The sequence below is a fragment of the Mauremys reevesii genome, linkage group 5 (assembly GCF_016161935.1).
Source record: "Mauremys reevesii isolate NIE-2019 linkage group 5, ASM1616193v1, whole genome shotgun sequence".
NCBI classification, from domain to species: domain Eukaryota; kingdom Metazoa; phylum Chordata; order Testudines; family Geoemydidae; genus Mauremys; species Mauremys reevesii.
Window position 1 is genome coordinate 25689651 of NC_052627.1, and position 14185 is coordinate 25703835.

General features: G+C 40.8%; 1 protein-coding gene across 33 annotated transcripts in view; it reads left to right on the forward strand.

The window, feature by feature from the left end:
• The window catches only part of BMPR1B (bone morphogenetic protein receptor type 1B), a 384295-nt gene that overhangs the window by 97604 nt on the left and 272506 nt on the right, over positions 1-14185 (forward strand). For 17 of the 33 annotated variants that reach the window (XM_039540892.1, XM_039540895.1, XM_039540896.1 and 14 more), the window contains one exon: positions 5659-5756. The exons of 11 other annotated variants lie outside the window; for them this stretch is intronic. The gene's annotated coding sequence lies outside the window, so the exon portion shown is untranslated. Of the gene's footprint in view, positions 1-16; positions 102-5658; positions 5757-14185 lie in introns of all 33 variants that reach the window. 5 more of the 33 variants (XM_039540887.1, XM_039540889.1, XM_039540891.1 and 2 more) reach the window with 2 other exon arrangements.

Here is a 14185-nt window from a genome sequence, read left to right on the forward strand (position 1 = left end):
CCTTTTGTTCTTGTAGCTGTCACTAGTGGAGGCTTTCACGAAATAGTCCTTCAGTGCACCACTGATCATCGTCCATGAACATGAGTCTGATTACATAAGAGGTATGTGAAGAATCTGTTTATGATGTGATCACAAATAGGCTCTCTCAGTGCACAGGCTAGCTTGTCTGATGGAAAAAATAAACATTACATCAGCTAACAAAATTATCGCTGACAGTATAGAAGAAGATGAAGGTTGTAAAGTCACTTTAGTGTTTCAATTTGTTTAGGAAAGCTTGTATCACCCAGCTGTAGAACATCACACAGAACCTCTGCAATGTACCAAAGTTTTTGTAGGAAAAGCACATAGAAATAGAGAAAGACATCTTAATTTCATCAGTTGCTTTCTCTTGCGCTAGCTTGATAGAGAGGAGAGTGAGCCACCCGTGAGAATGAAACTTTCTTTAGTAAAATAACTAAAAAGTACAAATGCAAATAATTAAACTTGTTTAAATGAAGGTTTCCTGCTTGCTAACCTGATTAAAATTAGTGATTTAAGTCAATTTATTTAAATCAATTCACCCTGGGTATACCCATCAGCAGCCTTTGATACTGTTGACCATGATCATGGAACTCTTGGGTCTTCTGTTCTTTCCCTGTGGAGTGTTCCCAAAGGGCCACATGAGGACTAGTACATTGGCCCGAGGGCCGCATCACTGAAACCTTTTCATACAATGATACAAAAGTATAGTCAAAATGAAAAAAATGAAGAGTAATATAGTAAAAATGAAAGAGTAATACAGTATGCTATTAAAAGTCAATGTATTTGCTTTTTTAAAACTGTAATGTGAAGTGGGGGGTTAATAAAATATAAACACCTGTAACTATTCCTTATGTGGTCAGTAACACTGATGATGATCTACACTAATGGCAGGAGCTTTTTAAATGAACTATTCATACAAAATACGTTGCCATTTTAACAAACATTCTTCCCAACTACTCTCAGCATGCCTTGCTCCGTCTCTAAGGCGGCAGCAAGGTGGAGTAGAGCATGCTGGGAGTTGCAGGCCTCTATTGAGTGAATTTACTCAGCAGCCAGCACCTGTGTTGAAGCGTCCACGTTCCCTAGAAGGGATTTCTTTCCCACCCAGGCGTTGTTGAGGGTGAGAGGTGCGGGGAACAGGCTTGGCCTTTCTCTCCCTCCCAGTGTTAAAGGAAAAGGGCTTTTCCCAGTAACTGGCTGCTGCGGCTTTCCCGGCTCGCTTCTCCCCCAGTGTTTCACACTGCGCATGGGATCAGTGGGGACAGATTTCAATGGTGGGTGTGTTTGGCCCTCCCTTAAGGGAGGAGAGATTTGAAGAGTGGAGAAGGGGCTGGCTGAGGGTTGGTGTGAGTCGGGGTATAATTGGAGGGGAGGATTGGGGATGCAGGAAGAGCAGGCTCAAGGGCTTGGTTGGGAGCGAGGAGCTGCAAGGCTGTTTGTCAAGCTTGGGCAGTTTGACTCGGGTAAACTTCATAGAACTGTGGAAACGGCTCATTGAAATGCACACAACAGACATCCCCACCCCCAAAGCGAGAGTGACTGTAAGCACTGCCTTAAACAGCAGCTCCAAGAGCCTGCTTGCCTGCCTGTCCTCCTCCCCAGAGCATGTGTGTGGGAGCTGGCAGCAGCAGGGCCAGAGGTGGGTTATGTTTTGCTGATCCAGCTAACGTCTTCCCTGCCCTGCCTCTTCTCACCCTTTCCCCACCCCTATTCCACCCCCTTCCCCAAATCCCCACCCTGGGCCTGCCTCTTCTCCACCTCCTCCCCTGAGCGCGCTGTGTCCCTGCTCCTCCCCCCCCCCCTTGGAAAGTCCTAAGCGCGGCCAAACAGCTGTTTGGTGGCGGGAAGCACTGGGAGGTAGGCAGAGGAGTGGGGACGTGGTGCACTGGTAGGGGGCGGGGGTGAGGGGGAGCTTGGCTGCCTGTGGAGTCGGCGCCTATGGCGGGCCGCAGGAAACAACTCCCCGGGCTGCATGTGGCCCGCGGGCAGCATGTTTGAGACCCTTGATCTCGTCTGACCCCGTGTATTAACACAAGCCACAGTTTTAACCCAAATATTCCTGCATTTTACCCAACAATTTATTGAACTACAGCATAACTCTTAGACATCTGGTAATGATGTAAAGACTCAGAATGATGGTGAATTTATCACATCCCTCGGTAAATTGTTCCTGTGGTTAACTTATCCCCAGCCTCACTTCCTCCTTATCACAGTCCTCCTTTCAGTTCCAGTCACACTACCTAAGGCTTCATTTCTCACTTTTCTTAGGGGCCTTTGACTCCCTCGCCATTTAAGGAAGTGTCACTAGAAATGATTATGTCACTGCTGGGGTGTGAATTTTCCAGTTTAACTTCTTATTTGTTGCAACCTCTGGGGACATCACAGGAAACATAAACAGATCGTCCTTATGGGGGGCTTTTAAGGGAGTTGGGCTTATATGTGAAGGATGGAGGCAGGGGGTGTACTAAGATCCTAGAAGGACCTTTGTGAATAGCTAAAGCAGAAGCTCACAGAGCCGAGCTTCAACTATTTTATCATGACCGGGAGTGAAATCAGCACGTCCAAGTAAAACCATCAGCTTCTTTCTTTTCCAGTTGTACAAGAAATAAATAATGTAAAGACTGTTTGAAATACAAGATTATAGGAAAGAACATTTGAGAAAACTGAGACTGTAGTTATTGTATGTTTCTTGAGTGGCTTTGTGCTGCTAACCAGCTCACTCCTACACTATCTATTCTCCATTGCCTTTTTGGTGTAGTCATTTATACCTGCGAAGAGTGTGCAAAGTGGGCAGTAAAACAGAACCAAATCAAAATGCATAAAAGGGGCCAGGCAGTGGCAAACTAAGCCCAAAATGTTGTGCTTCCCTGCTCAGCTATGCCCTACAGCCTAGCTGGGGAATACCAATATGGTTACCACTGTCTAAAGTTGGATCAGGAAGTAAAGTATCCATGTGCTGTGTTTGTAGGTAGTTAATACAAAGAATACCATCTACTAGTATATCTGAATATCTGCTATTATTGTTAGCCTTCTAAGTTTAGTGAAATTGTTGTCACATGGCAAAAGACTTCCTGACTGCTACATTTTACTTGGTTTCAAAGGGACTTTTTTACTAGCTTAATATTTTATTGCAGATAACCAGAATACTTTAGTCACTTCAGCAATTGCCTTGAAAAATGTGCCTCGTGCTGCAAGTGTAAATGAATGGGGATATTTGTGAAAACCCAAGTTGGATCCTGGTTACAAGAACAAATTAGGAAATTGGACAAATTTGGAATTTTCTATGTGTAGACAAAGACTATATAGCAGTCAGAAGAGTTATAACAAGAAGACAGCAATGGGCAAATGTAAGCTGGCTGACCCACCAATTCCAGCTGAAAGCTTGGTGTAGAGTCAGAAGAGGACCCCACGAAGAGAGACTGCTGGCATAGCTCTCTCCCCTGCCTTGGTTTCATCTAGAATTTTTTGCTTGGTCCTATCTGTCCCAGACCCTATCTCCTTCTGCCAGAAGACTATTCACATTTCCTTTATGTTAAAGAGGAACTCTGATAAGCCACATCAGCATGTCTGAGTCAACAGTAATGAATCTTCAATTCCTTAGACATTTAGGGCTTTGTAGGTTAAACTCCACCTGAAAAACAGTAGTTAGTCAGTGAACCTCATGGAGCATAGGTAACATATGCTGCCACTAGGGTGACCAGATGTCCCTATTTTGGGATCTTTTTCTTATATAGGCTCCTATTACCCCCCCACCCTCGTCCCGATTTTTCACACTTGCTGTCTGGTCACCCTAGCTGCTACTGAGAGGACATCACTTATCAAGTGGGCTGCTGTGTTCTGCAGCAGCTTAAGTTTCTGGATGTGTTTCTTGTGTACACTTGTATAGAGTTCGTTATAGTAATCCAGTCTCCTTAACTGAGCAATTCAAACCTTAAAGGGTAGGGGTCTGTTCAGAGAACGATGAGATTAGAGCCAGTTTTTCTGAAAATGTTGCCCATCCTCCGTTATAACAGCAGCCCTACAGACTCTTAACCAACTCTACCAGACATCTCAAATATATGTGCACAATATGATCAGAGTTCTTTACATAGGTCACTAGCTGTTCAATTCTTCAGCACCAGAATTGGATTTTCCCAGCACAGGCTACAAGAAAATGACTTTGGGAGGTGGGGTGAAGTGCAGACATAAAGTCTAGGTAAGGATTGTTTTCCCCCACACTCTTCAACAAAACTATGAAACACACTTGCGTGTACTCCTACTGCTCCTCGCCTGGCTTTTGTGCCGGTAGCTGTTGGAATGCTGAAGAGTAGCAGCTGGAAAAATGTAAGACTTTTCTGCTTGCTTTGTCTCTGAACATATGGCCTCATAGCCAGTGGTTGCTGCTGCTGTTCTTGTTTGCCTCATAGAGAACTTTCCCAGCCTAGAGCAAGCTTTACATTGTGCCATGATGTTAGTGTTCCAAAACTGAAGAAACCCGAGAAGGGGAGACAGCCTTCCTGAAAGAAACAGATGGTTACTGTTTTAAATGCAGGCAAACCCCCCCCTCCCGGGTTCTACCTAATATGTAGTGCTGTGAGAGGAGGGGGATTTTTTGGGTGTTTGAGGGGGAGAGAGGTGGAAAGGGGGAGGCGAGGGATGAAAAAGAGAAAAGTTATTGGAGCTTTTTCATATCCTACTTAATCACAGTCATATGTCAGGCTTTTTCAAGCAAGAAAGGAGGGAGTGATGGCTGTTGAAATTTGTTGCCTGCTGGAATTCTACAAGTGAGCTGTGCTGTGTGGTAAGTTCTGTGGCTTGGTTGCTGCCTTAATGAATAGAGCCTTTCCACAGCTGCCAAGCCTGCAGCAAATGTGGTCAAGGGATTTATTACGAAATGTACCAAATCTTGGCATGGAGCTAATTGCGTATAACAAGAAGCGTGCTGGAAACTCGGACCTGAAAGGTGACAAATGCAGAAAGTGTTCTATTTCTGACTGCTGAAAGAGGTTTTGTGTCAGAATGTCTCTGTCTGTGCTCATTGCTAATGAGCTTCCAAACAAGTGTTATGTTTTCTGTTGTTTAACTCGGTTAAGATAAATGATGGTTTCCTTTTTGGATTTTTATTTCATAACCATCTGAAAGAGTAATCACTATATAGTTGTAACAGTTCAAGTCCTCTAACTAAATGTTGAGGAGCTGTTCTCAATGTATGTGAAACATGCATGCAAAGTGAGACAGATAAGAGTTGAAAGACACCTTGCTAGATACTGAAATTTTCAAATATTTAAGCTGAAAATTCAGACCTGAAGACAAAGCTTCAAAGGTGAAACTAATAGCATTTGTAAAGGTATGTGGGAATATTTAAGGAACATAGTGACAAAATATTAATGGGAAGAATGTTAGTTGCTGGGATTTCAGAGTTCATTGAACTTGATATAGTTGTATATATGACTTCTATGCTTATTTTCTGGAGTTGATTATTTATGTGTGCGCTAAATAGGACTGTTCCATGGTAACTCTTAAGCAAAACAGCAGTCCAGCTTCATTTGTCCTTTCTACCATCTCTTGCTCTTTTTTCATATTTTCATAGTACTTGTAGTTTTTTAAAAATACCTTTTGACCTTTGCTGTCTAATAGGGTTAATCTTTCTCTCTGCAGACACATTGAGTTGAACAATACTGTGTTCGCCTCTTGAGGTCAGTGTGTGACTCCCAGAGCCATCAGATGATCTCCATGTGTGACACCAAAAGTCAGAGGTATTTCAGAGAAGGGAAGGAAAATGGATAGAAAATTTAGAGTGCAGTGGGGCCAAAATCTTTTAAAACCCTGGGGATGCTCATTCAGGGCAGCAGAAAATATACACAGAGATTGGACTGATTTACAGATTGTTTGCTGAACTATAATTCATGTTTAAAACAGTGTGATGGAGAAGGTGCGGTCAGGATTGTGATGAGGAAGCAAAGAAGTGCCCTATTGACTTGCTACCAATAAATCTGTAATGACATGGTTTTAATATTGAACTGGAATCATCAGCTTTAAAAAAAATAGTTGGATAGCAGCTTTCATGCTAATGTTTGAAACAGCAACCAAAACAGAATGATGTATGTTAAAGTAATACAGAATTATAGAATCACCGAGATTCTCAAAAGCATTGTGTCCCACTGACAGAACACATACTCCTAAATCCATTAGGCACTTCTGAAAATCTCCCCCATAGCACTTAGAGGTGGGAAAAAAACCTAAACCATCCTCCTTCCTGTACAGGATGTACAGTACTGTTTGTAGGCATTTAGATTTAAACAATATTAGGATTGAGGCGTAAGCCCACAGAAAAATTCAAATGATGCACACGATCTATCTTCAACTCAGTTTTGTTGTACCTAATGACTGCATCTTTTCTGGTCCATTTTCAAAAGAAGGGTAGTTCCTTTCTCAAAATTTGTGGATCTGTTCTGCAGCTTGCGAGCCTAGGATGGTTAAATCCAATCAATTTTACCTTCATGACATTTTTCATGACAATTCTTCCTTGTATTACTTACCATTGTGCCACTGGCCAGAGGAGTGAGAGTTCTGGGTACATGGCTAAATCAAACAGGCAAGATTCCCCAGTTGTTGAATAATCTTCCCTGATAGCATGTGGGTTTCTGATTCCCTTCCAGTGGTGGGTGTTCTCTGAAGGTCACGGATACAAACTCCATTGACAGCTGAGTTCCCTGGTGGACAGGATAGAGTGGGTTGAGGCTGCACTATCCTGGTTGATGGTATAAACAAGTTTCCCTGGTGCAAGCTGACCTGCTCCATGTAGTGAATTTTTTGAGTGGGGGGGAGCATAATCTTGACACCTACTGTTCCATTGAATGCACATGGGGAGCAGTCCCTGCACTTTCTTGAAAATAACTGATTTTGCCTAGTGCCCGAGGGGGCACACCCCATGCTGCAGAGGAAAGCAGAATGTCTTTATCTGGAAACATTCACTTTAAACTGCCAAAATTTTATACTAGGCATCCTCAGTCTGGTATTTTCAATCATTAAGATATACGTGATTTCAAAAACAGATGTTTGTAAATTATATAAAGTGTATAATCCTGAGAAGTGTATATATTTTTTTCTAATTCACATAATTAAAAAATGGCTCAAAAGGGATACTAAAATTTTCTAGATATACTAATGTTTTGCTGAGATCAGATGTGGAAAGTTTAATCACAAAAGGACTAACTTTGCAAAAAGTCTGTGTTTGGGGGGAAAAAAAGATACAATGGAAACTGATTTGCAATATTATCAATTGTCTGCCTTAGGTCAGACTAGATAAGGGGTTGGCAACCTTTCAGAAGTGATGTGCCGAGTCTTCATTTATTCACTCTAATTTAAGGTTTCGTGTGCCAGTACTACATTTTAACGTTTTTAAGGTCTCTTTCTATAAGTCTATAACATATTACTAAACTATTGTTGTATGTAGAATAAATAAAGTTTTAAAAATGTTTAAGAAGCTTCATTTAAAATTAAATTAAATGCAGGACCCCCCCCCCCCCGGACCGGAGGCCAGGACCTGGGCAGTGTGAGTGCCACTGAAAATCAGCTTGTGTGCTGCCTTTGGCACGCGTGCCATAGGTTGCCTACCCCTGGACTAAATGATCATAATGGTCCCTTCTGACCTTAAAGTCTATGATTCTATGATTCTTTTGAAAAGTGTCCATTTCCAGGTAAAGAAGATAAATATTTGTTTAACTAGAAATGCCTGAGGTACTCATTTTCATAATACATAGTTTTGAGTATATAACAACAGCAGCACAGTAAATTGTTAGTTTTATACTTAGATGTCATAGGCAGTTTGTCAAACCTTAAACCACATGATATCAATGTGACTACTACCTACTCTTGTTATAGTATGTTAAACACCGAGAAAGGTAATCTGCCGTAGTTCAGACTGATCCATAAACTGCTGTAATGCGGCTCTCACATTTCAGTAACTCACTGCTGGTATTTCCCACCCTGGCTGTACTGTGTGGTGCTTGTTGGGAAAGTTGACAGGCATGCAAAGTAAGGTGTGCAAATGAAGGAGAGAACAGAAAATAAGCATGCTACCTGTATACTTCTTTCCCAAAAGGTTTGATCTGGGATGCACAATGTAAGTTAAAGAAAGCCTCAAGTAGCTTTCAAGTGAGCATCTGACACATACTGCATGCTGCAAATCACCCTAGGTTTCACTGACCTTGGTATATGGCTAAACTATTCTTTAACAATTTTTCCAATGTATTAGGCCCAGATAATCTTTTCTTTGACATTAACACATATCTCTTCTCTTCCACCATTTTTCTCCACAACAAACAATTAGACTAGCCTTTGCAATGAGTCTTTCATAAGTGGCTTTTGATATTGAATTGGCAGCATCAGCTTTAAAAAGGAAGAAAAAAAAGAAGCAAAAATGGTTGGATAATGACTTTACTTCAGACATCATTAGTGACCAGAAGAAAATGATGTATATTAAAGTAACATAGAATGAATCATAGGAGGGGATTCACTAAAGTACAAAGTCCCATTACCTTTTTACAGCGCGTCAGATTTCTGGGGGCAGATCCTTACCTACTGTAAATTGTCATAGCTCCATGTGCACAATTTGTACCAGCTGAGGGGGTCTAGCCTCTGGTCTTTTGTGTATTAATGCTATATACTGCTCTACATAAAGCTCCAATCTTGAATTTGTGGTGCACTATGTTAGTGTGGAGACCAGTGGTTTCATTGGAGATCCACTCAGGCACAGTGTTCAACCTGTGTGCACTGGATTTCAGCATCAGTGCCTAAGTACATAACCACACAATTCTGAAGTCTATAGAATAGAATACTGTGCAGGTCACCCAGCCAGCAAACCACATAAAAGAGACTATTTTCAGCTCCTATATTGAGTCTTTCATCTCAGGATCTCAAAGCACTTTCCACTAAACCTGGCACTTCTGTGATGCTGGTAAATATTATACTAATTTTGCATATGGGTAAACTGGCACATCAAAGTTTCCCTCTTACACACACAGATCCATAGGAAAAAAGGACAAATATTAAGAAGACAAGATAAGTATATTATGGAGAACTTGGATGTTAAGCCCCAGTAAAAATAGTTATTCATTGTTAATGTGGCTGCAAATATTGGTGAATACCCCTCCCACAAAATACTATGCCATTTTCTGCATAATTGTTGAATGGTATGGTCATATGTTTAATATTTTTGTTGTTGTTGTTAACCCTCAACTTGGTTTTATATACAAAAAGAGCAGGCTAAGCATATTACGAATGTCAGATAAGGCTATTGAATGTGATTTTGGTTACATAATTGTCACTTTCATTTTGACATGACTGATCACTTGACAGCTAAATACAGTGGGTACGCTTAAAAAGCACAGTATTCCCTATCAAAGTATAAGGAATATCACTGGAACTGGTAAGACCGCTAAAACTGGAATGCACTTTTTACATTTGCCCACTGTATCAATTCATTCTTATAACTCATTAATTTTAAAACCATCAGGCATTCACATTAAGTTGGGGGTGTTACTTCAGGCCCTGAGCCTTGAAAGGAGTGGGAGACCAGTTTCTGCATGAACAAGACAGATCAGGTTCACACCATTTTATAGGGGCAAATCTGTGTCCAGAATTGTGTCTTGTTGAATTTTGGTAAGTTTTTCTCAGAGATGCCGTGTGCATATTAGGGGGTTTGGTTGGGGAGATCTTACAGTTCAGTCTATGCGTCTCATTGCTAGTAAAATGAGGTGAGTAAGGTATTGCAGTTGGCTTAGATTGTCTATGCCTGCCTAAAGGATCGCAGAGTGCTAGCAAAAAAAGATCATAAATCCTCTGAGCATATTTCCCAGACCTGAAGAAGAGCTCTGTGGAACTTGAAAGCTTGTCTCCCCCTCACCAACAGAGGTAGCTCCAATAAAAGATCTTACCTCACCCATCTTTTAACTCTAATATTCTGGGACCAACATGGCTACAACAACACTGCATACAACCAGTCAGACAGTCAACATCAAGAGATGGCAGAGGCTTTATGATAATTTTTGGTAGCACTCTGCTATCCTTTAGGCAGGCATACATGTTTGCCAAATAAAGGAACCTAAGTGAAGAGACTGCAGATGAACTGACTTCTTGGGGAACTAAATGGAAGAGATCTTGAGGAAACCCCAATCCCCTGGGCAGAACTCTAGCATGAAAACCATGGCAGCTAAATATTTAGGTGGTGAAGTCATTTTTGTATGTGTTGGGATATTTGGAGGTTTGTGTTTCTGCATGATGCACTTAATTTTCCTTTTGTTGTTTTAGTTTAGTTATTTTGTTGAAATTGGATTGATGCCTATAGTTACAAATGCATTCCCATTGTAGCAATTATCGGCTTCTTCTTATGACTTTTTTGATTTTCTACCTTTTTGGGGCTGAAATCTGGCAAGTTTATTTTCAACCCAGGAATTAGTATTTTGGTAAATTTGAGCAAAAACATTTCAACTGTGTGTGTGTGTGTGTTTTGCTTTGGGGTTGTTGTTTTTAAGAACAAAGAGTGAAAAAATATGTTTCCTGTGAGGATAACTGTATTGCAACCTATTTTTTTCAATGACTATAGTGCTTCAGTGGTTTGATTTATACTTCTGAATTTGGCAGGGAGATAATCCCTAAGTCACAGGTGTGTGTGGCTCATTGGTCTGGTTGCAATTTGTGAAAATTATATGAGTTTATGAAAAGGACTTTGGGCGTGTGCACGGAATTCCTTTAATGTGGTCTGTTAACAGCCTGCCAACATTCTATTGGCATGTGTAGCATAAGCATCTTGACCTCCTTATGCTTGCTTAGTAAAGAAGTCCTAGACAGAGCCCTATCTCCTTCAGAAAATAAGTATAGGTGAGTGTGGAAGAAGCCACGGATCAAGGGATTCGTGTTGTATATGATACAGAAAGGTGTGCCTGGAATGAAGCAAGGACTCTTTCTTATGCATTGCCTGCATTGCTCCTAACAGAGCACTTTCATTTCATTTAGTTAATTTTCTTTTTAAAAGTGTAGGAAATTCCATGAAACACCTACGTTGACAAGATGTTCAGAATGAAAAGGGAAGGTGAGAAAATAACAAAATACAGGTTGTATATACAGCTTAAACTCTGTGCTCTTCTGCACATGTATTGCATTTGTCTTTTTGGTGTAATTTAAAGACTATCTTCATTTGAACAAAAGCTGTGTGGGGAACCTTAACTTTATTTCGGACTCTTGAGTGCTTCACATTAACATTCTTCTAATATGTGTTTTTTGTGTTTGTATGTTTGTTTGTTACTTTGGTAAGGAATATCCATAAATTCCCTGGCAACTTTTTGGCACTAATGGTATGTTTACATTTGCAGTGGTGTGTAGAGTACAGCCCCTGCATGCTCAGCTAGCATGAATATCAAAAACAGTGTAGATGATGAGGCACTGCTCAGGCAAGTAGAGTATAAACATGCCGGAACCATGGATTATAGACCGTACACAACTCTCTACGTGCCCAAGTAGTGTCTCCCACGTCTACACTGCTGTTTTTAGTAGTGTAGTGTCCCACAGCCTCCTCACTGCTAGAGTCTTTTCCCCACCACAGTGAAAGGCTCTGGCAGTAGGGAAAGGCTCCAGCAGTTTACTCCTGGCAAAGCCTTTCTGTGCTTCCTCTCCCCTGGCAGACCCTTTCTCTGACATGTGTAGCTACATATCGCAGTGTGGCTGCAGCCTGCTTTTCACTTTGGTGTGTAACTACATGTACCCTGTGTGCTGCTGCATGGATAGACAAGACCTAAGTCTTATTTTCTGGACTGTTTTCTGTGGGTACTCTATGACAGCTTCTTACTGTACGCACACCACTTCCAAATGGATTTCTCCTATCCCTAGATTTTGCCTGTGAACTGGTTGAAGGCCAGTGCTGTGTTCTTAATCCTAAAAACATCTGCCTGTCCTTTGGAGCAGTAAGACATTTGATAAGAATGCTTCACATCAACAATTAGTGCAGGTCAAAGCTCAAATGAAGTATTTGTGAAACCCAATGCGTCCTGACATGAGCAGTAAAACATCGCTTGAGCATATATGGATTTGTGTGCAGCAGGCTTACTGAATCAGCAGAAGGCAATGTGGTACCCAAGGGAAAGGAAGTTTAACTAGCAATCTTGAATCATTTTGTGATAGCTGCGTGGCCAGAATCACCCATCTGCCTGTCCCCCAGCATAAGAATTATCAAAAGATTCATGAAGCTGGATTTTTATATTAGGGTACCTTCTCCAATTTTAGAGGAGCTTTCCACTTAGCAAAAAACTTTCCTTCTCAGTTCATGATCCTAATAGGCACATAAAGGAAATGCTGTAATCCAAGCCAAAAAAATTTTTTTGCCGGAGTGTTATCGACTAGCTGTCAGGAGAGCTATAATAAGCTTATCTAGGAGACCTAAGAAGTGTAAAATTTGAGAGATTCTCTTTCCTTTTCATTAAAATAAACTGGAATTGTTCAAGAAATCCTCAAAGAGCTCCTTGACAAGAAACTCATAAGGTTGAAAATGAAGATTGTATATAAAGGATTACAATGTGTACAATAGATAACTGTTGGCTCTTGGACAAAAGTACAGAAGTTCCACTTCTAGTGGTTTGCAAAATAGCTTTACTTTTGTATGTTGGTATTGTTGAGAAGTGCTACACGGTTGAGCTTTTTAAGCTTTTCCAGTGCTTTATGATTACTATTATTGCTAGTTAGTTAGGTTGTACCATGGCCTTGTCTATACTATGGGGACTATAGCAGCATAACTATGACACCATAGCTCTGCTGGCATAACCTAATGTAGATGCAGCATACAGTGGTGGAAGCAGATTTACCAGTGCTCCAGGACCACTCCTTCCCTGAGCAATGGTAGCTAGGTTGACGGAATCCTTCTTCCATTGACCTTGCTGCTTCTACCAGTGGGCTAGGTCAGGGGTGTGGACCAGTACAGACCAGGTCTAAGTGTGTACATGGCATTTTACAGTCAAATATGCGTACTAGGCCCCTGCCTTGAAAAGTTTACAATATAAATACTTGCATAGGATACAAATACAGATGGCACAGCTGGACACTTTCAGCCCTAAGGTCTGTGGATTTAAAACAGAGGTAAAAGTATTGCTGTTTGGATTAAGAAATATGTGAATTATGGATTGAAGAATTAACTGTTAATGTAAATTGCAGACTTGGATCTTCAGCGCTTTACTAATGAATTGGCAATTTCAGATACAATGTTCAGATAACATTTCTGTTTACACTATTTTCTGCTATAAGCAACTTCTGGGGAACGTTGGTTTTAAATAGTCAAATGAAAACATATGGCTTGTTACATCTTTTGATATTGCATGTGTTAAAAGTTGTATCTGGGACAACTTCTTCATTTTTCGTGTGTGCAGGGTATGGTGATCAGAAATCCAGTTTTTGATAGGTCACAAATGGTTAATGAAGTCTCTATTAGTCTTGGACAAAGAAAAGCCTCATTATGGGGGAAGAGGAGAACAATATATTGACTGACTTCTATAAGAAAACAGGTTTAACGCTCCTGCAGCAATTCATTTTATTTTGGACAAGTTAGGGCTTGTCTACACAGGTACATGCAGGAAAATTAATCCAAATGAACTAAACGTGAATTTAAACTGTGGTAAACTGCATTAAAGCCTTATGTGGACGCTCTCATTCAGAATGAAAGTAGCCTTAATTAATTTTAGTTAAATTATCCTGAATTAAGATAACATAAATTAAGGCCACTTCAAATGGACACTTTTAGTTAATTTGTATTAGCTTTCCTTCTAGTCCCTATGTAGATATGCTCTTATGGGGGAAAAGGCTTATTCAGCATCTCAGGGTGATTTCTTCTCTGAATCTTCAAGGCCTATATGAATATGGGTTCTCAGCAAGTTAAATTTAATTAAAATGATACCCTGCACAAGTGTGCCATGGCAGCCAAAAGGGATACTCTTTGTGATGGGATTGCAGGGGACTGAGAGGGGGCAAGGGGTCGCCGTGATCTTGTTCTAGGACTGCAGGACTGCAATTCCGATTGGTCCTTACCCTGGCTGTATAAAGGTGGGAGGCTGCTTACTCCATTCCTTCCAACTGCACAGTTATGTAAGGCTAGATATATACTGAAATAATAATCAAAAGTAGTCGTGTTGATTTCATCTTCATT